At 36.3% G+C, this 12398-nt stretch overlaps 1 protein-coding gene across 1 annotated transcript in view; it reads left to right on the forward strand.

The window, feature by feature from the left end:
* Window positions 1-5851: 5851 nt before the first annotated feature.
* HNF4G (hepatocyte nuclear factor 4 gamma) overlaps window positions 5852-12398 on the forward strand; it is a 39445-nt gene continuing 32898 nt past the window's right edge. Inside the window, exon 1 of the mRNA XM_048287195.1 lies at window positions 5852-5936. The gene's annotated coding sequence lies outside the window, so the exon portion shown is untranslated. The remainder of the gene's footprint in view (window positions 5937-12398) is intronic.

A 12398-nucleotide genomic window follows, 5' to 3' on the forward strand; every position in this document is an offset into this window, starting at 1 on the left:
GCAGTTTAGATACATGGAAATCAGTTTTGGGGGGAAAATGGTTTTAATTAATACCTGGTAATATTTAAAATTATCTAAGTTTTTTCAGTTACTAGAATTTATAATGCATTTATTTCTAGGAAATACAAACTCTTATCATCATGCTACTCTAGAGAAAATTTAAGACGAGGGTCAGATTTTCGTGCATCAAAAAATTGCTATTAGATGCTATTTAAAATACATTCTACCTATCTTATGTGGTGTCTGTAAACTGATCATCTTGTCTGCAAGCAAAAAGGAAGATAAATGGCTGTGGTTGCTAGTTATCTTTTCTTTTGAGAATGGTGGTACAATGAATATTGTTGCTATGTGTGTGTGTGTGTGTGTGTGTGTAGGAGGAAATTTTGGGTGGGAGAAGTTGCTGCACTAGATACGTGCTCTTATTCAGCCTCTTCTGAATGCCAGAGATCCTGTTCTTTCTTCCCTTTTTTATTCTTTCAGTTGAGGATATTTTTCAGCATGCTGGTTCCTAGTAGGGTGAGGCCAGCCATTATCAAGAACCATGGGCTCTCTAACTGCCGATTTACATATTAAGGTGCCTGAATACTTTTGAAAAATCTCCACAGCTCCTTTTTGTGGGCATATTTGATCTTCTGCTGATTTGTGTTTTGTTGATACTTTATTTTTCATTTTGCCCACTGATATTTTTTTGAGAAGATGAGTTGTAAGCAGGCCTATGATCTCTTTGTTTACCACCTTCAGTGTTTAGAAGTGGGGTCAGAATGTTCTCTGCAAAAGGAACATGAGCAGAGTGGTATATCTCAGTGTTTCTTCTTGTTTCTGTTTGTCTCATCTCATCTCATCTCATCTCAATTTTCTAAAGACTTGATACTGGTTGGCTCAATGTTTTCTGTACCATGTCTTCCAAAACAGACTGTTTCCACTAAAATTATTGTGAGCCTATAAACCAATTAATAAATATTTTTGTGGCATAAAACAATTGCAGAGCTTCCTTTTTATGGCATAAAACCCCTGAAAATGTTATTTTCTTGGTCCGACTAAAATTTGATTATCTTTTATCAGACTTGCATTCCAGCCATCATCTGAAGATTGTCCTCAGACTCATGTGAGCTTCTATTTCTAGACTTATGTTTATTTCTAGGTTCAAATTTGTCTTTTCTAATTCTACTTTTTACATTGAGTTCCAGATAGCTTTCTTCATCAGCTTGTTTGAAAGACTTATCCTTAATGATACATGTTTTTTTAAGACTAAAAGGGATTGTGTCCTTTGTCCCTTAGTACTACCTGGGAGATAGTACATGTTGTTACAGTTTGAGATGTAGTGCTGCTCTGTAATAATTTGCACATTTTGTGTGTGGATTTGGTTACTGAATGGTATACTTTATGACTACATTCAGTTAAATATTGTGAGTTTATTGTGTGATCGTATTTGTTTAGCTTGATGTAGATATGTTGGAAAATCAAGAACAGTGGCTTGATAAAGCATCGATCTACTAACATTTTTCATAGAATTAATACCATTTTCTTTTACATATTTCTGATGAACAATGGTTTCAGCAATGAACTTGTCAGAGTGAGAGGTAAAAGTCTCTGTTCATTAACTCAGGAAAATAAAAGCTTAATAAGACTGTAAAGAGTAAGGAACAAGAGGACTGACAAGAAAGGGTAGCAGAATGAAAAATTTCAGGGACTTGAGTGACTTGTAAGGTGAGACATGATTAATCTCATCCAGAGATTGAAAAAAAGCTGTTTGATCATTCTGCTCTTCACTGGTCACAGGTTCCCAAAAATAAAAAAGGTTAATCTTGTTGGCTGGTTGGCCTGGTGTAAGGCGCTGTACTGCAGCTCTGGGCCTTAAATGCTATTGGGTAGAGGCCATGAATTGGAAGTGGATGTAAACATGAACCTTGGTTTCAGTGTTGCATCTAACTATTGTTAGAGAGAAAATTTCTAATTTGCTAAAGTTTTAAGGAACCTTTTTTAACTTTAATTAACATTTTTTCATAATTCAATTAACTAACATTTTCTTTATTTTGACAACTTGCTTGATCCCTTGTTTTTCATTTTTCACTGTCATTGTTTTGTAGGTGCTTTTTCAGAAAGTGTATATATTAGCCAAAGTTTTGACTTAGCCTAGTAGTTACCATTCTTGTCAGGTCTTCTTGATGATGTTACTGTAATGACTAAAGAATGAATATGGTGAATGTTTACAAAATTCTGGAAGTTTTCTTCTTAGAAATTACACATTTAAACCTGCTATATTTATAAAAGTGCATGTGTTGTAACTTCTAACTTATGAGCACTTTTCCTTAAAGATAATGGGATTGCATTGAAACAGGACCCTATCTAAATATGTCAAATTGCGTAATACCCTATATACACAAAAGCATGCTCTCTATATATATTTGTATGTATATATTTGTTGAAAATAAAATTGTAATTTAAATTTGTAGACATTAATTTTTCTATATATTTTGTTAATTTACAGTATCCAGGTAAATTGGTATTGATTTTCATTCTGGAAACTAAAATTGTAACTATTAGTGTGACTGTATTTGCTTATCCAAGACCTCAGTGCCAGGTTTTGCTATTAAGATTAGGTAAAGTACATGTTGGCTGCATTTTAACTGCAAGTTTTTAGAATAGTTTAAACATGTAGGTAAACAAGCCGCAGTATATATAGTCAGTGTAGGGTTTTTTTAAAAGGTCATCTGTGTAAGTCAGCTACAAATCAATTTTTAGTTGCCAGTCGTCTTGTTGCTATTATTTATGTTATGAAAATTCTATTAAAATATATTAAAAATGTTTTCATATTTTTTATTGCTGGATAATTCAGACCACATTATTGACACTATCTTGTGATTTATTTTTAGCTTCTTTATTTAAAAATGTCTTCTAAATTTAGGGAGGCATAAAGTTGACAAAAAGCTACATATGTTTTTCCAACCCTCTTCCAACTGCCTGACACTTTGTCAAGAGTGTAAAATTATGTAGCAGAGAATAAAATACGGATTAAGGAAGATTCAATCATTCTGAAAGAGGCACTACTTTGTTTTGTGTTTTGGTTTACTCCCATTATTTTTTTCTTCTTTTTTTCTCCATGTGTCCATGTTTTGTTTCCCCCTGCTTTTAAGCAAAATTATGTGATTTATCATAGTGCTTTACTTTGGATCCTAGCTCACTAAAATAATTCAACACATAGCTCTTTTTTATTATGCTTTTATTTCGGCAAGCCATTGTTTTGCACAGTAGGATACTGTTTGGACATCTGAAAATTCAAATGAAAAAGGAAATTTTTTCCTGAGTAGTTTTTGACCAACTTTTCTAAGTAGAGCATGCTTTTTGTATAATTTTGGCAATCTATATACATTTTCTATATATTGTATGCACTTGCTTGTGCAAACATGGCCTGTTGTATGTTTTGTTTACAATATTAATGCAGCATATCTGAGTCACATCACTTATGTGTTCTGACTAGTTGCTACTTTATGGCCAGGCTTCCACATTTGTGCATCTCATTCCAGTTTCAAAGATGACAGATACCCAGAGCTCAATGCAGAGAAACAAACCACTGCTGAAATCTGCAGTAAAACCTAGAAAAGTCTAGGGAAGATGGAGACAGCAAGAGAAGAACAAGCAATGCAACAGATTTTAGATTGACATAGAAAGAGTTGTAGAACTAATCACTAATCACAGTATGCTATAGTTAGTACAACTTTAATTTGACTGATTGTTAAGTATTTTGGGGAGAGAAAGTCTGATTTGTCATCAGATTCACAAGTATATAGTTAGATTTTAAATACCTTTCTTACAACTAAGCATATGTCTATAGTCCAATAACAATAGCCACCAAAATACCATTTGATATTTCCAGCTAGTTTGGACAGTACACTCAAAGGCTAAGGAACAAATTAATATGTTTTAACACAACATCAGTGCAGCTATGGAAATTTTTCTTTGTATCTGTCTTACATGCAAGTAGATTTGGGCTGAATTTGAAAAGCTTTCTTTTCCCCCTTAAAACTGATTTTTCTTTCTGTGAGGTTTTATATTTTTGCACTGTTCATGTGAAGCAGGCTTTAAAACATTGGACATAAGTCTGAGAGTAATAATAACCATGGATTTGAGGCAGAGGAGAATTAGTAGTAGCTCCAGGTTTCAGTGGGTGCGAAGGTCTCTGTCATTAAGGACCACACTAAATAAACATGCTGGAATATGATTGCTTTATTGCTCTTTGCTCATTTTATGTCCTTTTATTGCCCTACTAATGACTGTAGAATTAGGTGTGTAAGGGAGGTCTGAAAATGTAGAACTAAAAGAGGTACATAGAAAAGTGTGTGCTTCCTGTAGAGAATCCAACTTCTCATCATGGATGATGGCGAGACTAATTTGCCTTGCAAAGATGAGTGAGGGTAGGGAGAGAGGCACAGAGGGAACCCCAAGAACAGATCCATATCTAGGCTTCATCCTCACTTTAGTACCCCTGATGATTTCTATGTGCCTTTATAGTGATCCCAGTGGGAGAGGCTGTGTCATTTCAAGTATTGTTTTTTTCCTCCACTGTTAGCCAAATGGTATATTCCTGATCCAGGGGCTATACATGAAAATACAGAGAGGAATTAATTTTTTATATGTTTAACTATTGAATAAAATACTCTAATATATGATAATGCCAGAATCAATCTGGCATGCTGGTGTAACAGTATCACTTCTGAGGACAGAAAGTACTGATGGGCTAATAATTTTACTGCTTTCTATTTTGCATTCACTGCAGTTTACAAGATCAATAAAGAATGTAGTACCTCAGCAGACTTACAGTTTAGACTGTAAGAATCTCTGTTCTTGTCTAAAGTCCTGTTGTATCTAAATAAGGGGAGCTAGTTTCATCCCTAGTGTTTAGAAGTGATTTTCTGTGTGTCAGTTTCTTCCAAGGGAAAGTAGTATGTATTACCCATAAGGTTTCAAGTAATGTGAAAGGCAAAGCAAAGAATGTTGCTGAAGCAAGTGGATATTTTTGAAATACGAAAACCTAAAGATGACATGCTTTTATTTCGAACTTAATAGCATGAGGTTATATTTGGGGTGCAGAAAGCAAATTGTCTTTCAGAGCTTTATGAGTGACCAGTGCATATTTTGTTTGGATTTAGCAGTTGCTCATAAATGCATAGACTACACATTCATAAGAATATATAGAATTAAAAGGCGACATTGAAATAAATATATATAAAGCAATAAATAGGTAGTGCCTGCCTAGCTAAAGCTTAGCATTTAAAAGTGCAGTTCACCCCACCCAAGAAAAGTCAGCAAGGCTGCAAGAGTTGTAAAGTAGTTCTCAAGGTTACTACAAAATGTCCCTTTGTTTCTTTCATGTCTTTATCCTTTTTGAGGTGCTGTGCACGTAGTCAAACTAAAATAGTTTTTCTTTCAGGCTTTTCTACTACAAATCCTGTTTTACTATGTAGTTTACCCAGTTTACCTAAACATTAGTCATCCAAAGAGCAGGGGATCTTTTATTCATATGCTTCTATGTCAACAGAACCGCAGTCTTAAAAACCATTTTGTCTTCTATTCCCTATATGTAATCCTTCCAGGTAGTATTTCAAGACATTGTATAAATTCTATGCTTTTTTCCTGTACAAGTGGAAGAAAATCTGACATCAATGTTGTCCAATGACTTAAGAATTTTCTTTAATCTTCAGAAATGCCTTTATACCTTGAATGAAAGCACTGTATTCTCAATCTTTATACTCCAAATACGAATTTTATTTAGGAGCATAGTTGGTTTGCATTGCAGGTAGCTTAGCATTTATTTTACTCTTATTGGCTGCAGGTATTACGTAGATATGAGGATGGAAACTCAGCCTAGGAAATCAGCCTTTCCTCACCTGTGTATGAAGAACTGAAGTGTCTGTACTTTGTTGTTTTCTTTTTTGAATGTAAGTAAAGTTTTGCTGCATGCTTCACTAACCTCCTTGCTTGCTAGAGACTAATTTCCTGTCCTATTTCAACATGCGTCTCACTCAGAAATTGATGGCCATTTAGAGATGAATCAGTTGTAAAGATCATGTGCTTCTGAAAGCCATATAAATACCTATTAAATTGGAGAAGCTGGTGCTGGTGGTAGGTTGGTGGAAGGTATGCACACCCCAAAATTTTTTGCTGAATGATATCATTATTTTGTCCACCCAAGGCTGTGTGTGCTCCTCATCAGGCAATTGTTCCTCATCATATCTTATTACTTTCTCCAGTTCATATTTTTCAATATCCTTCTGGGAAAAGTTGAATGGAAGACTTGTGAGCCACTTGTTACTTCTTTCTTTTTTTTAATTGGTCTGCTTTAGTCAGCTAATTAAGAACTTTACAACTCCAATATGTATTGACCATGAAGACCTTATACCTGAAAGCTGATGGTTTTTTTGACTGATTTCATTTGACTTTGAATGATCAGAGGTTCTTCAGTTCTGGGCCTTAAATATAGACCACTTGAAAAAATATTCTTCTCTTTTCCACTTGTTAAGTGAATTCTACCTTGAGTGTTTTCCTCTGTCCCCTGGTGAGCTCCATGATTCTTGTTCCTTTCTACTCAGCAGCAGCTTGTGTTTTGAATTCAGTCCCACTTGGTTCATCATGATGGTTTTTTTGCACATTTTTCATGTTTAATAACACTACTTTAGCTCAATTTGTGCAAACATCTTTTGGACTTGTTATAATTTGATTTTCTGTCAAGGATAGTTCCAAAGAAGAGACAGTAATGGGCAGAGGAAATGATGCTGGTGTGTACCTTATTTGCAATTCTAGTAACAGCTTTGTGAATTTGAACACATTAGTAAAGAGCACTTCATTCAAGTGCATATTACCACAGAACTTGCTAAACATGCCTAAGAATAATGCTATTCCAATCTGGGCAAATTAGATGGATAACATCATTTACAGCAGTTGTTAATTATGCACCAGCTTCAATCACAGCATAATTCTGTTAATTGCTTATCACAATGAGGTTAACTTTCTGTCATTTATATTTCTTTAATTTTTAATTAGAATAATACACTTGATATTTTTCACTGGCCACTTTATAAAAAAATAGTCATGATGCAAATGTTCAGCACAGTAAGACTAGAAGAGATCTCCTGAATCACCAATTTGGCTGACATCACCAACCCATGTAATACCTTTCATAAATTTCTCTCCATGTCTTAAAACCAGTTAGGTTCCTCACCTCTGCTGCCCAAATGGAAGAGGTTTGTTGCAGTACCATAACCCTTAGAAGCTTTCCACTTGCCAGCCTCAAATTTATGCCTTTGTTCTAACGGCAGAATCGTTTTATTGTCTAAATAATTTTTTCCCCTATGTAGCTTACAGAGCATGATTTATTTGTAAAATAAACTCCCTCTCACTTTTCACTTCCCTGAGATGGGGAAGCCAACTCCTTCTAGTCTCCTTCAGTAAGATCTACATTCTCGTGCCCTGAACATGGCTGGCAAGCCATTTGTGCTCCTTAATTCTGGCTGTAATGGCAGCTTTTAACTCCCCTCCTCGTGCAGATAGAAGCAGAAATGCCATTCACTGTCAGATGAATGACAGATAGCAGGAGGTGTAGATGAGTTCTGCTGGCTTTAGGAAATGAGTCCAGAAGTACTCGTGGAAGTGATTGGCTGGCTTCTTATTCTGGCTAAATTAACAGATATGGCAGTATTTTAATTACAGCTGTTTGAGACAGCTAAGTCAATCTTTTCAAACTAAGTCCATCATGGTAATTTTATTTACATATACACCTGAAAAACAGGGAATGCTATTAATGCTAGTAATTTAGCCTGGGCAGGCTAAAAAGCTGTTGTGGTTCTCAGGGAAAAAATATTAATTGAGAATTGTGACACTGGGAAACAACTGGAGAACAATCCTATACTGGGGAGAGAATTAGAGGACTAGCTGGGAAAAACTCTGCTGTGAAGAACTAAAGAGTCTTGGTAGACAGCAAGCAGAGCATGAGCCAGCAGTGAATCTCAGAAGAGGGCCAACAGCATCCTGGGCTGTTTTAGCAGGGCTGAGGGAAATTATTACTCCCTTTTACTCAGCACTTGTTAGATGGTGTCTAAAATGGTGCATCCTTGTCCACTTGCCCCCTTCTTTCTTTGAGGAAATAAATAGATTAACTAAAGAAAGTTCAGTGGAGGGCCACCAAGATGGTAAGGGGCTGATGCACCTGCCCAGTTGAGGAGAAGCTGATGGACCAGAGTCGTTTCAGCCTAGAGATGGCTTTGTGGGAGAGACCCTCACAGCAGCCTCTGGTACCTCAAGGCCGTTTGTGAAAAGATGGGCTTTCACTGTGGTGCAGGTAGGAGGACAGGAGACTGTGGACGTAAGTTGAAATAAAAGTATTTCAGGCTATGTAAGGAGAAAAATTCCCCCTGGGAGAACCAGGGGACACCAGGTCCAGTAGGAAAACAGAATGCCTTGAGAGGTTAGGCAGTCTCCATTCTTCAAAGTATTTTTGGATATGGCAGTTTTAAGCCTTTAGCAACCTGATGTGACCTGCATTGAGAAGAAAGTTCAACTCGATCATCTCCTGAGAACCTTGAAGTAAAGGATTAAGAATGTATTCAAGATTCCTCATGTTCGTAGTAGTATTAATACAATTCCTCCTTTTGGATTCATAAAACTTGCTAATAGATGTTATACAAATACCCAGTCATTTAGTTCTCTCCTGTATCTCTTCTTTCTTGCCTGTGTTTAATATTCAGATCCCTTTCAGAAAATAACACTAGGAATAACATTTCTTATTTATCTTTTTTTCCATTTTCTTTCTCTTTTTCCTTTTCTTTTTCTTCCTGCACTTCAAAACAATATAATACAGCAATCTGCTACAATATTACTTTAGTAATTTTAATTCTCTTCAGTCTTGGAAATTAGCAAATAGCCCAGTATCCAGTTTCACCTTTGAGTCTTCTCTTTGTTTTTCTCTCCTAAATAATGAAAAGTGTGACTTCACTTACGTGAATCAAACTGATTACAGAAAAGATTGTGTCTTCATGTCTTTTTAGTATTTAGTATTTTTAGTATTCAATGATTCTGAGTATTTTGGGTTCCTGAAGTAATTACTTCTGCCACACTTACTAGGAACTGTTGGTTTTCCACATCTTTTTAAACTGTTCCTTTCAAGATAACAGTAGACAACACTGTAGTTTTGTTTCTTTTTTTTTTTTCCAAGAACACTATGTAGATCAAATGAGACAAGTCACATCAGTCTTCAACTGGAAAATATCTATTGTGTTTCCTATCCCTAGCATTTATTATATGTAAAAAAAAAAAAAAGTAAGTGTAACAAAGAAGTTCCAGTATTGTCCAGAGTTGTACTTACCCAAAAGCCCAGGCAAGCCCAAGTTTTAGCAAGAAGTGCCATCTTTCTTAGACCAAGCAGGACTTTCACTTCAAACAGCCAACACTGCTATTCTCCTTGGTTTGGCTATTATGTTTTTGATAGGTATAGCAGTCAGACACTACAACTGCTAGACTTTGACTCTAGACCTTACACCACCTTAAAAGGAAAATCATGTTACCCCTATTTTTCCACTCACCTGCAGATTCTGAAAGTTTTCAAATGGATTTTTTGTTCTATGTGTAATCTACTTTAACATAAATAGCATACACCCAGTAGTGACCTTTCCATCACCTAAGTGAAGCCATCTTCGTTTCTGTGCATACAGCTGCTACTGACTCAGCTTTCCAGATTCCTAAACAAATTGTTCTTTTTGATCAGGAGAGTCTTTTCTACTGCTTCTTTTTCAAAATCGAAGGACTAAATTTTCACAAGAAGTTACTTCTGCCATTCTCGTAAATCAGATAGGAGTATTGAAATACTAATGTGTTTTAAATGCCAATTTATTAACAGAAATCACTTATCAAAAGTGGACTGTCACCTTAGATATTTTCTCACGTGTCACGTTAAAGCAATGTTATCTAGAAGATTAATCAATTTTAGGTGTTGTCAGGGCATTTAATCTGTAGCAAGTACAGTCCACAGCTGCTTTTTCTCCTTAATCAGACAAAAAGAAGTGTATCTTTACTGCATTGTTTAAAAAAAACCTCTGAAACTTTGGAGTGCAGCAACTTTTATGTGTCTTTGGAGATAAATTTGACAGATCTGTTGTGATTTCTCCTTTTTATCAACACAGAGTGTAGCTTTGACAAGGTAGCTTAACTTCAAGCTGTTCCTGCGACTGTGTCTGCACTGTGTGTATGTGCATCACAGTCCTGGCCCCAGGAGATGCACCTGAACAGTGTCCCAGCAAGGTGGGGAAGTGACCTGTGTCTTCTGCATACTTGCATTTCTGTTGTCAGGCCAGAGAAGGTATCAGCCAGGAAAAGAACCTGTGTGCTTGGTGCACCTTCTAAACAAAATTATAGTCCTGTCCTTTGATCTTGGGGATTTTGGGTGCACATTGACAAACCAGGGATGCAGGCAAGACCATGCAGGAAAACTGTCCCACATTTAGGTATAGTAACTTAATATTAGCTTTGTTGCTTTCTGAGGAATGTTCTTTATCTAGCTTATTTTTAGTTTGATTTTTAAGTCTGATTCTGTTAATCCTCAATTGGTGTAATGTATCATTTTATGATTTCACACATGGCCATTTTTGTGAAGTTGGCTGACTCTTCTTGAAGCTTACACCCTCTGAAATATATTTTAAGTTGGTGAAAACATTATTTATTGAACTAGGACATTAAAATATTTTTAATTTTTCTTTAATAGATAAAGGGTATTTTTTCTGGTATTCATAAGCTGTAGCAGTTGTGCTATATGGTATATTTTCAGTTTTGAGAACTTGCTCCAGTGGAAAGGACAGGAGCTGGGTCTCCATCCAGGCTCTCCACCTTCAGCTCTCTTCTCAGATTTTGGGGAGTCATTTGTCATTCAACTCACCTAACTCTAGATGTCTGTTGCAGTTGTTTGAGCACTTTAGTTAGACAACCAGTGGGAAGAAATGGGTGTTTTGAGAGATGATTCAGTTCAACGTCCTGTTAAAGATAAGTTTGAGGAATCTGTGTAGATGTGCCTGTTTCTGATCATTATATGCAAAGGGAATTGAATGTTTGGTTTGTATGCAGGTGACTGTGTTGTAGACACGTGGACTCAAGTGTCATAAACACTATCTTTGGTTGTCCTTTGCCTCATTTCTCTGTTTATTAAAAGGGGACTATAGTTTGTACCTCTCTCACAGATGGGGAAATCATGTTACTGATTGCAAAGTTCTCAGATAAAATGATGGAGCCTGCCTACATTAATACATTAAGAACAAGGAATACAGCCACATGAATATTGTTCATGTCTAGAAAATCCACCCAGATCCTACTGTTATCTATACTATTGAAGGTAAACTTGATCATGTAACCTACATTATTGCAGCTGCACATATTTTTTCATATTTCAGCTTGATGACTTGCACTGTGTTTTTACGCATAATGGCATTTATGACCATTTCTCAAAGTTTCCTCTTACCTGCTCTCAAGATAGAGACTAATTAAAACCTTGCTAGACCACTTCTCTCATATCTCTTATGCCAGTGAATTTTCCCCTGCTCAGCTTAATCAGTGGTCTGGCTTCATTAGTTAAAAGAGATGCAGCCCAATTTATTTTCTAATATTTATCATCAGCTTTTAAAAGGGACTTCAACAGATTTTGAGCTTATTAAAATCACCGTTTAAAATCTGTTGGGAGCAGATATATCTGTACTTCTGTGAAGTCACAGTATTTAACGTTTTGTTCCTACCTGGGAACACACCTAACATGTTAAAATTAAAGAGATAACCACTGGCCAATTGAAGAGAGTCTGTGCACAGCAAAGCAAAGACCTGAGCTTCTTCTCCAGAGGATTCTGTTTTGTTCTCACTGGGATCTGAATTTGCTGTGCTTAGAATATAGATGCCTCTGCCAATAAAGATATCAGGTGTCCTTGACCTTCCTGGTTCTTAAGACAACCCTGTTGTTTGAATTCTCAAGGAGATACTGTTGTCAGTTCATGTCTGGTAAAAGCAAGAATGACTTTGTTCTCGTTAGAAATATAATGCAATAATTTGAGGAAAGAGAGAAGGCTTCAGGAAGACCTTTTAGCAGGCTTTCAGTACTTGAAGGTGGCCCACAAAAAGGCTGGAGAGGGATTTTTCATAAGGGCATGCAGTGATAGGACAAGGTTGAAAGGATTGAAGCCAAAAGACACTGGGTTTAGATTGGATATTAGGAAGAAATTCTTTACTGTGAGGATGGTGAGACACTGGAAGAGGTTGTGCAGAGAAGCTGTGGATGCCCCATCCCTGGAAGTGTTCAAGGTCAGGCTGGGTGAGGCTTTGAGCAACCTGGTCTAGTGGAAGGTGTCCCTGCCCATGGCATGGAACTAGATCTTTAA

This window comes from Corvus hawaiiensis, chromosome 26 (genome assembly GCF_020740725.1).
Source record: "Corvus hawaiiensis isolate bCorHaw1 chromosome 26, bCorHaw1.pri.cur, whole genome shotgun sequence".
NCBI lineage: Eukaryota > Metazoa > Chordata > Aves > Passeriformes > Corvidae > Corvus > Corvus hawaiiensis.